The sequence below is a fragment of the Diceros bicornis genome, chromosome 10, assembly GCF_020826845.1.
Source record: "Diceros bicornis minor isolate mBicDic1 chromosome 10, mDicBic1.mat.cur, whole genome shotgun sequence".
Lineage (NCBI taxonomy): Eukaryota > Metazoa > Chordata > Mammalia > Perissodactyla > Rhinocerotidae > Diceros > Diceros bicornis.
Genome location: NC_080749.1, coordinates 15,246,640 through 15,263,412, shown reverse-complemented (window position 1 = coordinate 15,263,412; position 16,773 = coordinate 15,246,640). Strand labels below are relative to the sequence as shown.

The following is a 16,773-nucleotide window of genomic DNA, read 5'->3' as shown; positions in this document are numbered from 1 at the left end:
CTCCACCTGACAATACAGCACAGCACCCTCTTTCTCCTGCTGGACCATTATCAAAAAAAGCCAACTAAAACAGAAAGTTTAAATAAGATCCAAAGTTTCATAATATTATCTAAAAATAGTCACATTTCACTCAAAGCAGAAATATCTCAAACTGAATGAAAAAGACGATCAATTCATAGATGCCACCCTCAGATAACAGGTATTTTAGAATTATCTACCAGGGATTTGAAAGCCAACTTCATCAAATTGCTTCAACAAGCAATTATGAACATGCTTGAAACAGATAAAAAAATAGAAAGTAATAGCAAAGAAGAAGTCTCAGCAAGTAAATAAAAGCTATAAAGAAGAAGCAAATGGAAATTTTAGAAATAAAAGATACAATAAACAAAACGAAAAGCTCAGTGGACAGAGGAAAGAATCAGTGAACCAGGAGAAGGAACAATGGAAATTACTCAATCTAAACAACGGAGAGAAAACAAGCAGGAAAAACATGAACAGAGGCTATGTGTGTGGAGATATAGGATATATGTGACTATAACTAAATGTCTAGCATTTGTCTTTATCAGAGTTCCAGAAGGAGAAGAAAAAGGGGCAGGGCTGTAAAAGGACTGGTTGAAAATTTCCTGAAACTGGCAAGAGACATAAACCAAGAGATTTAAGAAACTAAGCAAAACCCAAACAGGATAAACCAAAATAAATCCATGCCAAGACACATTATAGTTAAAATTCTGAAAGCAAAAAACAAAGAAAAAAATCTTGAAAGAAGCAAGAGAAAAACAACACCTTATCTATAGGGAAAACACATTTTAAAAGACATCAGATTTTTCATCAGAAACCATGGAGAACAGAAGGAAGTGCAGAATATTTTTCAAGTGTTGGAAGAATTGTCAACTCAGAAGCCTATACCCAGCAAAGATATCCTTTAGGAACAAAGGACAAATGAAGACATTCTCAGATAAAGGAAAATGAAAAGAATTTGTTGCTAGCAGATGATATAACCTAAAAGAATGGCAAAAGGAATTTCTCTAAACAGAAAGGTAACAGTAAAAGAAAAAAAATCTTAAAACATCAGAAAGATAGAAAGAACATAGCAAAAACAACAGGCTTTCCATCTTATTTTGTGTTTTCTAAACTATGTTTGGTGGTTAAGCAAAAATTATAATATTGATGTAGGTCTAAATACCCGTAGAAGAAATATTTAGTGTTATAAATGGAGGAGGGTAAAGGAACATAAACGGAGATAATTTCTATACTTCTCTTGAACTGGCAAAATAAAGACACCAATAGACTTTGATAATTTAAGTATAAATAACATAATATCTAGAGAAACCACTAAAATAACTGTTAAATATGCTCAAAAGGAATATAAATAATCAAAATAAAATTCTAAAAAATGTTTAGTAAGGCAGGAAAAAGAAAACAGATATACAAAATCAAAGAGAAAAAACAGAAAATCAAAAATAAACTGGCATACATAAGCCCCAGTGCATCAATAATTAAATTAAATGTAAATGATGTAAATGTACCAATAAAAAGACAGAGATGGGTAGATTAAAAATATCACCCATCTCTGTGCTGTCAACCAGAAACTCACTTCAAATATAATAACATAGGCAAATTGAAATGAAAAGTAAAAGGACATATTACACAGAAATTAATCAAAAGAAAGAAGAATGACGATTTAATATCAGATAATATGGACTTCAGAGTAAAGAAAATCACCAAAGAAAAAGAGAGACAGAATAGAATTAATAAAAAGTCAATCCACCAAGAAAACACAGCAATCCTAATTGTATATGCAACAAACGACAGAGCCGCAAAAAATGTGAAGCAAAAATTGATAAAACTGAAATGAGAAATAGAAAAATCCACAATTATAGTTTGAGATTGCAATACCCCCTCTTGATAATTTATAATTTATTAAACAATTAGACAGTAAAACTACAAGAATATAGAACTCGACAACACAATCAACCAAGAGGATTTAATCAACATTTATAGAAAGCTCCTTATACTAATAGCAGAATATACATTCTTTTTAGGTGCCCATGGAACATATACCAAGATAGACCATATCCTGGGTCATAAAACAAACCTCAGTAAACTTAAAAGGATTGAAATTACAGAGTTTGAACACAATGGATTCAATCTAGAAATCAATAAAAGAAAGATAATAGAAATATCTCCACTTATAAACTAAACAACACACTTTTAAATAATCCATTGATCAAAAAAGTCTCAAGGAAAATTAATAAATACATTGAACTGAATGAAAGTGAAAATACAACATATCAAAACTGGTGGGACATAGGTAAAACAGTACTGAGAAAGAAATTTATAGCTCTACATGCATACATAAGGAAAGAGGCAAAGTCTCAAATAGATAATCTAAGCTTACATGTCAAAGACCCAAAAGGAAACAAAAAGAAGGAAATAACAATAATAACAACAAAAAACAGAAATCAATGTAATTGAAAACTGAAAACAAGAGTGAAAATCAATGAAACAAAGAGCTGATTCTTCCAAAATATCAACAAAATTGACAAATTTGTACAAAACTCACAAAGAACAAAAAGAAGACACAAATTACCAATATTTGGTATGAAACAGAGGCTCATATTTCAGCCCTGCAGACATCAAAAGATTATAATAGAATCCCGTGAACAACTCTACTCATATAAATTTGGCAACTTAGTTGAAATGGATCAATTCCTCCAAAAAACACAAACTGCCACAGCTCCTCCAGTGTGAAATAAATAATTTGAATAGTCCTATAGCTGTTAAGAATATTGAATTCGTAATTTAAAAATTCCCTCAAAAGAAATCTCCAGTACCAGGTGGTTTCACCTGAGAATTCTACCCAACATTCAAAGAAGGATTAATACCAATTCTACACAATTGCTTTCATAAAATAGAAGAGACAACACTTCATAATTTATTATTGTTACCTTGATAAGAAAACCAGACAAAGACAATACCAAAAACAAAAAGAATATTAAAGGCCAATACCCCTTATGAATACATATACAAAAATCCCCATGAAAATATAGCAAATAGAATTCCGTAATATATAAAAAGAATTAAACGTCATGACCAATTGGAGTGTATTCCAAGTATGCAATACAGGTTCACTATTCAAAAATTAATCAATATAATCTGCCATATTTATAAGCTAAAGATGAAAACTTACATGATCATATCAATTGATACAGGGAAAGTATTTGACAAAATTTAACACATATTCACAATAAAAACCCTAAGCAAAGTAGAAAGAGAAGGGGACTTCCTCAAGTTGATAAAAGCATCTACAAAACCTTCAGCTACCATTATACTTAATGGTAAAAGACTGAATGCTTTCCCCCTAAAATCAGAAACAGACTTTTAGGTTTTTGCTCTCACCACTTATTCAACATGTTACTGAAGCTCTTCAGCTGGGACAATAAGTCAAGAAAAGGAACTATTAGGCATAGAATTTAGAAGAAAGAAAGAAAGAATCTTTATTTGCAACTGACATGATTATGTACATAGTAATAAAGAACATAAAAGGGGTTGCCATGGGTTAAGAATGGGGTGGCAGCAGGAGGATGTAGCTATAAAGGGTAACATGAGGGATCCTTATGTTGATGAAATATTCTCTTTCTTAACCGCATCAATCTCAATATCCTAATTGTGGTATTGTATTATAGCTTTGCAAGATGTTACCATTGGGGAAAACTGAATGAAGGTTACAAAGAATCTCTCTGTATTATTTTACAGCTATCTGTCCATCTACTATTATCTCGAAATCAAAAGTTTAAAATATTTGTCCATATTAGTATTTAGTTCTATAAGTTTTTACAAATGTTTATAGTTCCATAATCACTACCAGAATCAGGATACAGAATAAGTCCCTCATCTCCAAAATTTCCTCATGCCCCTTTGTTATAAAGTCTTTCTTCCCCCTGCAGCCCCTGACAACCATTGATTCTTCTTCTGTTCTATATTTTACTATTCCAGAATATCCTAATATCTTATAAATGGAATCATATAGTATATTGTATTTTAATTCTGGCTTTTTTTTTTACTTAGCATTATTCTTTCTCTCTCTTCTTCTCTCATTTTCTCTCTCGTTCTCTCTCCCTCTCCCTGACCCTCTCCTCTCCTTCTCCCTTTTCTTCTCTCTTTCTCACTCTCTCTCTCTCAGCCGGCAGCAGTATTTATATATGTAATTTAGCCTTCCATTACTGAGATTCTATATAAACAATCAGCATCTCAAGTTTATTTGAGGTGTCTACACAAAACACTTTGATTTGAAATAGTGAATGAGCACATTCACTGGAAGGTGGATTTTATTGATTTTCACCATTTAAGAATCCCCCAAAAGACTTAACAATATGGCTTCTCATCAATGCTAAATATATTGCTGACTCCATTCCTGAAAGTAACATTATTTTACATTAAACAGATCCTAAGTCATTTTTTTTGTGTGTGTGTGAGGAAGATCGGCCCTGAGCTAACATCTGACAATCCTCCTCTTTTTTTTTGCTGAGGAAGACTGGCCTTGGGCTAACATCCATGCCCATCTTCCTCCACTTTATATGGGACCACGCCACAGCATGGCTTGACAAGCAGTTCGTAGGTGTGCGCCCAGGATCTGAACTGGCGAACCCCGGGCCACCACAGCTGGAGTGCGCACACTTAACCGCTTGTGCCACCGGGCCGGCCCCCCAAGTCATATTTGATAGGGGTTAGATTTCTGAGAAATGATCCCTCTACATCTACATTTTTGAATATATATTTGTAGAGGTGTATATTTTTAGAAACCACTTCGCTACTTGGTACATCCATTGTGTTTTTCTATGACATGCATCCTGTTTGTTGAAGATATAGAACTTTACATTCAAAGTTCTTAATCAATTTGTTACAAAAATTAAATCTCAAATATGTGATTTTAATCAAAAGCAGATCATAAATTGATCCACAATTATATTTAATGGCTTTATTCATATTTCATGAGGTTTAGTTTTTAACTCAGTATTGCGGACACTGAGCACTACCTTCAACAAAACGCTAGGGCCCAATCACTAGCAGATGTTCGCAGGTTCGGAGCACAGGTGCAAACATATGCACTGCTTATGAAGCAGTTCTGTGGCAGACATCCCACATAAAGTAGAGGAAAATGGGTACAGAAGTTAGCTCAGGGCCAATGTTCCTCAGCTAAAAGAGGGGGATTGGCAGTGGATATTAGCTCAGGGCTAATCTTCCTCACCAAAAAAAAAGAAAAAAAGAAAAAATTCTTGCTTGTCACTGGGTTAAATATCTCAAATCATCTTCCAAATACTCAAATGCATTCAATTTACATTGAAGGAATTGATCAAACAGCAAAATCTTTGCTAAATATGAAAAGTGGCTGGAGAAATATAGATAGAAGACTCAGTGTCTGTCTTCAAGGAGCTAATAATCCCACAAAGAAGAGAAACAAGCAAACAAATAATTTACTGTATTTTCTGATGAGTGGCAGATGTTTCCAGGGGAATCTCAAATAGCACAAAGAGACTTCTAGCACCATATGCTAGCTGTCATATATTTTGGATCTGATACCGCTGCACTGAAATGTGACTCATAATAAACAGAAGGAAAAATTATTCCATGTAATAAAAGAGAGCATGAGCAAAATCTGAAACCTCCAATGACTGGAATACACAGTGTTGAGAGGATAGAGAGAACTTGAAAACCAGGGAGGATGATGCTATATGAAGACATAGGATCTGAAAGGTGCATTGATGGCCTGGATGAGTTTGGCAAATATTATTTTGATATGATTACACATTTCATAGCAATGTGAATTTTTTTGCATCAGAACTCAGCAACCTAGACACAGGCACACAGAAGAAAGATGATGGGAAAAAGTAGCGATAGAATTTTTATGTTGATTAGTTGGCTAGTTGGTTAGTTAGGAAAATGAATTGTAAATCCCACTGCATGAGGTCAATCTCATGAGATGGGAACAACACAATCCATTGCAGTTGGTGCTTTGCCATCTTTTTGTAAAAATATTCTTTCAAGACTGTCAATCCCTATATTTCTTAGAAACAGGCTGACCATACTGTCTAAATCACTAGTGATAATGCGAAGATCTCTGGTTAACTCTAGAAAGAATCAACTTTCATCAATTCCTGGGTATGGTGGTGACTCAATAATCTAGGGCACAGACATTAGAGATAAAATAGAACTAATTCAGGCTTCCTTTTGAGCACCGAAAGTGAACAAGAAGAAAATGTAGAAGCAGAGTGTAGAAAACAGAAAACACACACTCAGAAACAGACAAGAAACAAAAATGGAAAGTGGACAATACAAAATAGAAATTGCTATCTGATCCAAATATCAGAACTGACAATAGAGAAAATCTTATTTGAAAACTTGGTTTTGAAAATTTTCTTTGATATAGTTAATTTTGTTTTGTTTTGCCCTATTTTTGAGGAATGCAAAGAAACAAACTATATGGGTAGCTAAAAAATTTGGATGGGTTAGGATTCTGTACACCCTAACATGACAGAATACGTTATCAAGCATATGTTACTACTACCTGTAATTATTAATACAAAATATTTTCTTCTCTCTGAAAAAGTTCAATCCTGGTGATACAAGCATAAGTGGAGTTTAAAGACTAGTGAATAATTTTTGGTAGATGATCATTATTTTATAAATCTTTACCAATCTTCAGAAACTGTAAACTTTTTGGCTTCTAGCATAACTAGAGAACAGTTTCTCCTTGATAAACTGGCTGTATGAAAACTAATTTTATATGTTGGATAGGCAATTTCAATTTTCAGAGGATCAGAATATAATAAATAAGAAATTTTGACAAAAAATAACACAGTGTTTAATTAAGCCATTTAATGATTCAGAATCCACTCTCTATCTTGCACTACTTCATGTTTATTATCAGAGATATCAATTAATATTGTACTGGAAAACTGCAGAAAAAATAACCCACAGACAGTTTTAATTGAGAGGACATTAGCTAAAGTACAAGGCAAGTAAAGTAATTTGGCAAGGAATGCTTCTTATTTACCCTTGTGCCTAACACTGAACTTCAAAGATAAGCTCTTAATTAGTCTGGTGACCTAAACTCATTAGCAAAAATCAAAGTATGTACATTTGAAAGTGCTATTAGCTTATTAAAATGGAAGTGGATGAAGGAATTTCTTAGGAGATGAAATAGTGCAAAATATCCTGTTAATTTGTTTTGTCCTCAGTGATATTGTTAAAAAACAAAAGTCAGCATGGACCAACAGGATAAAAAGCCGATGATACTTTTTATGTTAGCTGATAGCTAGCAATATGGAGAATCAGTACCGCCAAATGCCTAATCAAGCTTGGAACTAGTGGAGGACTCAAGGTAAGTTAAACCTGTGAGGCTGCATTTTATGTGTGAGCGCTACAGGTGGAATCTCCATCTGGAAAGCCTATGGTAAAATACTCAACTCAAAAGCACAATGACCTCTAAAGATATCCAATAATGAGTGTTCCTCTTGCCTCTACATTTTTACTTTGATTCATGTGCCTAGATGTTTCCCAGGAGATCTAATTAAAACATAAAAAGCATAATAAAATTAAAATGTTTCTACAGAAATGCATTTGTTTCTTAAAACACAAAAACTCTATACAATAATAGGTTATATGTAAAGTACCATTAGAGAAGGGCACAGGTTCCCAGCTTTATTAGGCAACAGTGGGAAGGGGCTAATTATGTTGGCAGTTACACAGTGAGTTTCAAATTCATGTCTAAATGCATTTTAATAATTAGTAATTTAGCAATTATTTAGGAAGACAAATGAAAGGATCACAATTATTATGGCTATAGAAAATATTTGAGTTTAATTTTGAGGAATATGAATTTTTGTTATTAATAATAATTGCAATTATGGCAATAATAGTAAGCATTCCATAGCTGTGGAAATCTTTCTGCTTCAAAAAGACACATCCATCTTATTTGGTTCTCATAATACCCATGTAGTAAGCCTGTAAAACCATGTCCCGACCATTTTACACAACTCAGAAGGACAGGCATAAGGGTTACAGAACTAGAATCCTGCAGCAAAAGATCAACTTGTCAATATTCAGCCTTGAAGAGTCCTTGAGACTTCTCTATACTTTGAAGGGAAGAGAGTAGAACGGTAATATTGCATCTGTACTTATAAGGAAGAGAAACATTTTTTGAGTTAATTCCCATCTCTTCACTGAGAAGCCTGTGGTTCCACTACTTTGTTCCCATCACTTTCTTGGAAATCTTCATGTTTTCTGTCCTCCTCTTCCTCCTATCAGGCTGTCATTCCTTTATTATTTGGTTAATTCATTAAAAAATAATCTTGAGTATCCAGTTTGTTCTGGGCATAGGTCTAGGTCGCAGCATGAAAGCATTGGAGAGACTATACTAAGAAATTTAGCTCTTCTTCACCAAACTCATGCCTTGCGACCATCTCAAGCAACTTTCCCTGTTCTGCCAGACAAAATTTCATCGTCTGCCTATCAGAGAGAGAAGTCAAGATGGGGGCATAAGCAGACTCTGAACTCATCTCCTCCCGCGGACACAGCCAATTTACAACTACTCATGGAAAAATTACCCCTGAGACAGAACTGAAAACTGGATGAGAGGAACTCCTGTAACAAAGGACAATCCTAATTGAGGTGGTAGAGGCAGAAATTCCCTTCTGGAGAGAAAAACGCCGCCTTCACAAGCCACAGCGCCTCACGGCTGCCCGGGAGCAGCCCACAGGTAGCAGCTCTCCCTGGAGGCGCGGGGCCCTGAGCCGGGAGCGCCCCCGCTGTGGGCATTTTGTGGACCCAGCACAATCGAGACGAGTGGCATAATATCTGACTTTGCCTGCTACTAAAACATTGGGGAGGACCCCCAGAAAATCTGGTTCACAAAGAAATTAAAACCGGCTCTTACAGGGCCCACGTGCAAACTCACCCATTTCAGAAAGCAATGGTAAAATCACCAGAAAGAAAGGTGCACAGTGCTGTGGTGACAAGAGACTCACCTGATAGGCCCTGAGTGCATCTCAGTGAGAGGTGAGACCTCTCCAGGGACTGGGACATTGGTGGCAGCCATTGTTGTGGCCTGGTGTGGGCGTGCTGACACAGATGCCATTGGAGTTCTCCCTGGGGCCTGCAACCCAGGTCTGCCCCACCCACTAGAGGACTGATTTAATCCAGCTCAGCGAGGGCGGGAGGCCACCCTAGAGACTGGCCCCACCCAACAACTAGCCCTCAGGCAACTTGTGGGCCTGCATAGATTAGTGACTGGATTCTCTGCAGCCTGGCAACTGAGCCCACATCTGTGGGGCAGGGCGAGCACAAGGAGCAGGTGGAGACTGTGGGGCGGTGATAGAGAGTGTGGGGCTCCCGCCGCGGAGAGACTGGGTCCACTTGAGGGGGTCGGGGCGAGCACACGGGGCAGGACTGTGTTGACTGTGTGTTTGGACCTGTGGGCGGCAGGGCCTGTCAGCTGCAGAAGACTTGTGCTTCTCAAAGAAATAGGGGGTTTGCCCCACCTTCCAAAGCCTGAAAAAATTGGGTGCTCCTGTGCCTGAGGCCAGCCTCACCCAGCTACAATCCTCAGAGAGCTGACAAGAGACCTAAAAGCTGGAGGCTTGTAGCAACTGTAAGCCCCTGAGCCTAACAACCTGCCACGCTGGGGGCCTACTCACTTAAAAGAAATACTGCAGCACAAATGTGGTATTAGATCTTGCAGCCAACTGTGCTGGGGCTCCCCACACCTGATAAAGAGACTGAAGGGCCCACAACAACTACAAACAGCTGAGCATTACAACAGCTGACCAGGAGTATAACTCAGCCTCCCTGGTGTGAACAGGGAGAGCAAACAGGCCACAACAGAAGGACACACGTAGCCCACATGGGGGTCACCCCTGGAACATTGAGAACTGAGGGAAGCCAACTGTAGGCCTGCTAAGGCATCACTTATATAAGGTCACCTATCCAAGAGCAGGAGACATAGCTGACCTACTTAATACGTAGACACAAGCACAGGGAAAGAGGCAAAATGAAGAGGCAAAGGAATACATTCCAAGCAAGGGAAGAGGACAAAACCCCAGAAAAGGAACTAAGTGAAATAGAAATGAGCAATCTACCGGACAGAGAGTTCAAACTAAGGGTGTTAAGGGCTCACTGATCTGGAGAGAAGAATAGATGAACTCAGGGAGAATGTCAACAAAGAAATGGAAGATATAAAAAAGAACCAATCAGAAATGAAGAATACAATACTGGAAATGAAAAATTCACTAGAGGGACTCAAAAACAGAGTAGAGGATACAGAAGAACGGATCTGTGAGCTGGACGAAACAATATTAGAAATTACCCAAGCTGAACAGGTAAAAGAAACAAGAATTAAAAAGAGTGAGGACAGTCTAAGGGACCTCTGGGACAACATCAAGCACACTAACATCCATGTTATAGGTGTCCCAGAAGGAGAAGAGCGAGACAAAGGGGCTGAGAATCTATTTCAAGAAATAATAGATGAAAACTTCCCTAACCTAAGGAAGGAAACAGACATCCAGGTACAGGAAGCACAGAGAGCCCCAAACAAGATAAACCCAAAGAGGCCCACACCAAGACACATCAGAATCAAAATGTCCAGAATTAAAAATAAAGAGAGAATCCTAAAAGCCACAAGAGAAAGACAAGTTAACATACAAAGGAAACCCCATAAGGCTATCAGCTGACTTCTCAGCAGAAACCTTACAGGCTAGAAGAAAGTGGCACGATATATTTAAAATGCTAAAAGGAAAATACTTACAGCCAAGAATATTCTACCCAGCAAGGTTATCATTCAAAATGGAAGGAGAGATCAAAATTTTCCCAGACAAGCAAAAATTAAAGGAGTTTGTCACCAAGAAACCAGTGCTACAAGAAATGTTAAAGGCACTGATTTAAGGGGAAAAGAGAAGACCACAAATAGGAAAAATTATCTATTTCCATGATAAGAGGGTAATGGATACAAATGCACAAAAAAGAGGTTAGATATGACATCAAAAACATAAAATGAGGGAGGAAGGGAGTTAAAGAGTACAGCTTTCAGACAGAGTTCAAACTAAAGAGACCAGCAATTCTGTACAGAAGGAAAAAGGAAAAAAGAAGGACTACTAAAACACCAAGAAAAAAAAAGAAGGTAAAAATGGCAGTAAGTACACACTTATCAATAGCTATTTTAAACATCAATGAACTAAATGCTCCAATAAAAAGGCATAGGGTGGCTGATTGGATAAAAAAACAAGACCCATATATATGCTGCATACAAGAGACACACTTCAGACCTAAAGACACTCACAAACTGAAAGTGAAGGGATGGAAAAAGATACTCCACGCAAATGGCAATGAAAAGAAAGCTGGGGTAGCAGTACTCATATCAGACAAAATAGACTTTAAAACAAAAACTGTAAAAAGAGACACAGAAGGGCATTACATAACGATCAAGGGAACAATCCAACAAGAGGATATAACACTTGTAAATATCTACGCACCCAATGTAGGTGCACCTAAATATATAAAGCAATTATTAACAGACATAAAAACAGTAAGAGATAGTAACACAATAATAGTAGGGGACTTTAACACTTCACTTACACCAATGGATAGATGATCCAAACAGAAGATCAATAAGAAAACATTGGCCTTAAATGACACACTTGAACAGATGTACCTAGTAGATATATACAGAGCATTCCATCCAAAAACCAAAGATCCAAGTTCTTTTCAAATGCACATGGAACATTCTCTAGGATTGATCACATATTAGGCCACAAAACAAGTCTCCATGAATTTAAGAAGATTGAAATAATACCAAGCATCTTTTCTGACCACAATGGTATGAAACTGGAAATCAACTATAGGAAGAAAATCAGAAAAGCCACAAATACGTGGAGATTAAACAAAATGCTACTGAACAACGACTGGTCAATGAAAAAATCAAAGGAGACATCAAAATATACCTGGAGACAAATGAAAATGAAAATACGACATGCCAGGATTTATGGGATACAGCAAAAGCGGTTCTAAGAGGGAAGTTTATAGCAATACAGGCCTATCTCAACAAACAAGAAAAATCTCAAGTAAACAATCTAACAATGCACCTAAAGGAACTGGAAAAACAAGAACAAACAAAGCCCAAAATCAGTAGAAGAAGGGAAATCATAAAAATCAGAGCAGAAATAAATGAAATAGAGACTAAAAAAACAATAGAAATAATTAATAAAACCAAGAGCTGGTTCTTTGAAAAGATAAACAAAATTGACACACTTTTAGGTAGACTCACCAAGAAAAAAAGAGAGAAGGCACAAATAAGTAAAATCAGGAAAGAAAGGAGAGAAATTACAACAGACACCTCAGAAATACAAAAGATTATAAGAGAATACTATGAAAAGCTACATGCCAACCAATTTGACAATCTGGAAGAAATAGATAAATTCTCAGAATCATACTACCTTCCAAAACTGGATCAAGAAGAAGCAGAGAATTTGAATAGACCAATCACCAGTAAGGAGATCGAAACAGGAATCAAAAACCTCCCCAAAAATAAAAGTCCAGGACCAGACGGCTTCCCTGGTGAATTCTACCAAACATTCAAAGAAGACTTAATACCTATACTCTTCCAAAAAATTGAGGAGTGGGGGAAGCTCCCTAACTCATTCTACAAAGCCGACATTACCCTGATACAAAAACCAGACAAGGACAACACAAAAATGAAAATTACAGGCCAATATCACTGATGAACATCGATGCATAAATCCTCAACAAAATACTAGCAAATCGCATACAACAATACGTTAAAAAGATTATACAACATGATCAAGTGGGATTTATTCCTGGTATGCAGGGATGGTTCAACAATGGCAAATCAATCAACGTGATACACCACATTAATAAAACGAAGAATAAAAATCACATGATCATCTCAATAGATGCAGAGAAAGCATTTGACAAGATACAGCATCCATTTATGATAAAAACTCTGAATAAAATGGGTATAGAAGGAAAGTACCTCAACATAACAAAGGCCATGTATGACAAACCCACAGCTAATGTCATCCTCAATGGTGAAAAACTGAAAGCTATCCCTCTAAGAACAGGAACCAGACAAGGATGCCCACTCTCACCACTCCTATTTAACATAGTACTGGAAGTCCTAGCCAGAGCAATCAGGCAAGAGAACGAAATAAAAAGGGATCCAAATTGGAAAGGAAGAAGTGAAACTGTCACTATTTGCAGATGACATGATTTTATATATAGAAAACCCTAAAGAATCCACCAGAAAACTTTTAGAAGTAGTAAACGAATATGGTAAAGTTGCAAGATACAAAATCAACATACAAAAATCAGTTGCATTTCTATACATTAACAATGAAGTAGCAGAAAGAGAAATTAAGAATACCATCCCATTTACAATTGCAACAAAAAGAATAAAATACCTAGGAATAAACTTAACCAAAGAGGTGAAAGATCTGTACACCAAAAACTATAAAACATTGCTGAAAGAAATCGAAGAAGACACAAAGAAATGGAAAGATATTCCATGCTCTTGAATTGGAGGAATTAACATATTTAAGATGTCCATACCTCCTAAAGCAATCTATAGATTCAATGCAATCCCTATCAAAGTTCCAACAACATTTTTCACAGAAATAGAACAAAGAATCCTAAAATTTATATGGAACAACAAAAGACCCTGAATAGCTAAAGGAATCCTGAGAAAAAAGAACAAAGCTGAAGGTATCACACTCCCTGATTTCAAAATATACTACAAAGCTATAGTAACCAAAACAGCATGGTACTGGCACAAAAACAGACTCACGGGTCAATGGAATAGAATTGAAAGCCCAGAAATAAACCCTGACATCTATGGACAGCTAATCTTCGACAAAGGAGCCAAGAATGTACAATGGAGAAAAAAAAGTCTCTTCAACAAATGGTGTTGGGAAAACTGGATAGCCATATGCAAAAAAATGAAAGTAGACCCTTACCTTACACCATACACAAAAACTAACTCCAAATGGATTAAAGACTTGAATGTAAGACCTGAAACTATGAAACTTCTAGAAGAAAACATAGGCAGTACACTCTTCGACATCAGTCTTAGCAACATATTTTCAAGCACCATGTCTGACCGGGCAAGAGAAACAATAGAAAAAATAATCAAATGGGACTACATCAAGCTAAAAAGCTTCTGCACAGCAAAGGAAACCATCAACAAAACGAAAAGACAACCTAACAATTGGGAGAAGATATTTGCAAACCATACATCTGATAAGGGCTTAGTCTCCAAAATATATAAAGAACTCATGCATAGCAACAACAAAAAACTAACAACCCAATTAAAAAATGGGCAAGAGACCTGAACAGACATTTCTCCAAAGAAGATATACAGATGGCCAACAGACACATGAAAAGATGTTCAAAATCATTAACTATCAGGGAAATGCAAATCAAAACTACAATGAGATATCACCTCAAGCCCGTCAGAATGGCCATAATTAACAAGACAGGAAACAACATGAGTTGGAGAGGATGTGGAGAGAAGGGAACTCTCATACACTGCTAGTGGGAGTGCAAACTGGGGCAGCCACTATGGCTGTATACTAAAACAGTATGGAGATTCCTCAAAAAATCAAGGATAGACCTACCATATGATCCAGCTATTCCACTGCTGGGTATTTATCCAAAGAACTGAAAACACCAATGCATAAAGATACATGCACCTCTGTGTTCATTGCAGCGTTATTCACAATAGGCAAGACTTGGAAGCAACCTAAGTGCCCATCAAGGGATGAATGGATAAAGAAGCTGTGGTATATATACAATGGAATACTACTCAGCCATAAGAAATGATGAAATCCAGCCATTCGTGACAACATGGATGGACATTGAGGGTATTATGCAAAATGAAATAAGTCAGAGGGAGAAGGTCCTTCATTAAGTAGTAGATAATAGCAACAATAAACAAACACATCGAGACAGAGATTGGATTGGTGGTTACCAGAGGGGAAGGGGGGAGGGAGGAGGGTGAAAGGGATAATTCAGCACATGTGTGTGGTGATGGGTTGTAATTAGCATTTGGGTGGTGAACACGATGTAATCTATGAAGAAATAGAAGTATAATGATGTTCACCTGAAATTTATACAATGCTATAAACCAACGTTACTGCAATAAACAAAAAATTAAAACAAAAATAAATAAATAAAAATATTTCAGGTAAAAAAAAAAAGAAGAAATTTAGTGTTAACATTAGAAATTTCTACATTTTTTTCGTCCACATCAAAGCTCTAAATATGCTAGATTTTCATAACCCTCAATATGAAAGTATATTCTATTTATATTTTTATATGAAACATGTTTTAAATGGTAGTTTGAAATTTGTGTGTCCACGTGTTTCAGTGTGTCTACATGTGGAAATAAATAACAAAGGATTAAACCTTACTTTTCTCCCATATCTTCCTTTATGATAATTTTTTCCAATAAAGAGAAAAAATAAAATTGTTAACATCAGTGTCTCTAAAATTTTATACTAATATTTTATTATTAACAATATCATTTAGTATTAATAATATCTTATTAACAAAAGTAAAACAATTATATCTTTAAAAATGTGTGTCATACATTCAGAACGAAAATATATAGTAAAAAAGAGATATAGTATATCATTCTCTAAGGAGAAAAGAATGTTCTTTATTTGAAATTTCATTCTCTGTCTCTGTGCGTGTGTGTGTGTATTATATATGTATAAATGTGTGTATGAATTTGTATTTATTTATACACATATATACATGTATAATGTATATGCACACATACACACATATTATATAGCAAATTAAATGCATAGGATTTTTCTATTTCGAGATCAGTATAGCTAACTCGTGACTCTCTGGAAGGTGAATATTCTCATTTTTGGCCCATTTTTTCTCATTCTTTCTCTTATTGTTAGGCATTGCATTTCTTCCCCAATCAAGAAGATTTACACAGAGAATAAGGAGAGAAAAATGAAGAAAAATGTGATGCTACTATAGGTCTACTTTTCTACTTCTGACAAAAATTTTGAAGCTAGAGAAGTTGGACATTAGAAATACAGTTGAGCTTTTATCTGTAGTTGGCGTTTATCTAGTCCCTATTAGTCCCTCCTTTCTATAGATCACAAAAAGGAAGAGTCTGTCCAAAGCTTTCTGGATATCTCTCATCTCACTACTTCATTTATTGGTCTAAAACTGTAGCTTTAGGAACTGGGAAGTACATTCTAAGATTATCCAATAATAGCTGGAAATTTAGGGCCACATTTTTCATTTGATATATTAAAGAAACCACAGCAAACATATCTAGCCCTGAGTGGTGGGTTATAAGTAAAGGAGGTGGTAGCAATTACATAAATTCATTGCCGTCAAGCCCCAGAAGACATATAAGAATTTTTCCTAAGGAATAATAACAACTTTAAAGTTATTATAAATATCATCATGAAATTGCTGAGAAATTAGGTTACAACTTTTTTTTCATAATTTTCAACTTCCCTGAGAATATTTTGGTCTTTAATAATGTGTCTTTGTACACAGTGACCTGCAATCCTAAGTCTTTTGTAAGTTTTTCTACATAATGATGTTTTAAGATACTTGTATGAAAGGTCCTTTGGTTAACACAGTAACATAAATCTCTTTAGTTGAATCTCCTCAAGTGGGCCTTATCATTTTCTAGAAAAGAATAAAGTATTAATTTTCCCAGGATTGTCTCTT

At 35.9% G+C, this 16,773-nt stretch overlaps 1 long non-coding RNA gene across 2 annotated transcripts in view; it reads right to left on the bottom strand.

The window, feature by feature from the left end:
• The window catches only part of LOC131410664 (uncharacterized), a 51,814-nt gene extending 42,671 nt beyond the window's left edge, over positions 1-9,143 (bottom strand). For both annotated transcript variants that reach the window (XR_009221376.1, XR_009221377.1), the window contains exon 1: positions 9,027-9,143. This is a non-coding gene — a long non-coding RNA (uncharacterized LOC131410664). The remainder of the gene's footprint in view (positions 1-9,026) is intronic.
• Positions 9,144-16,773: the final 7,630 nt, after the last annotated feature.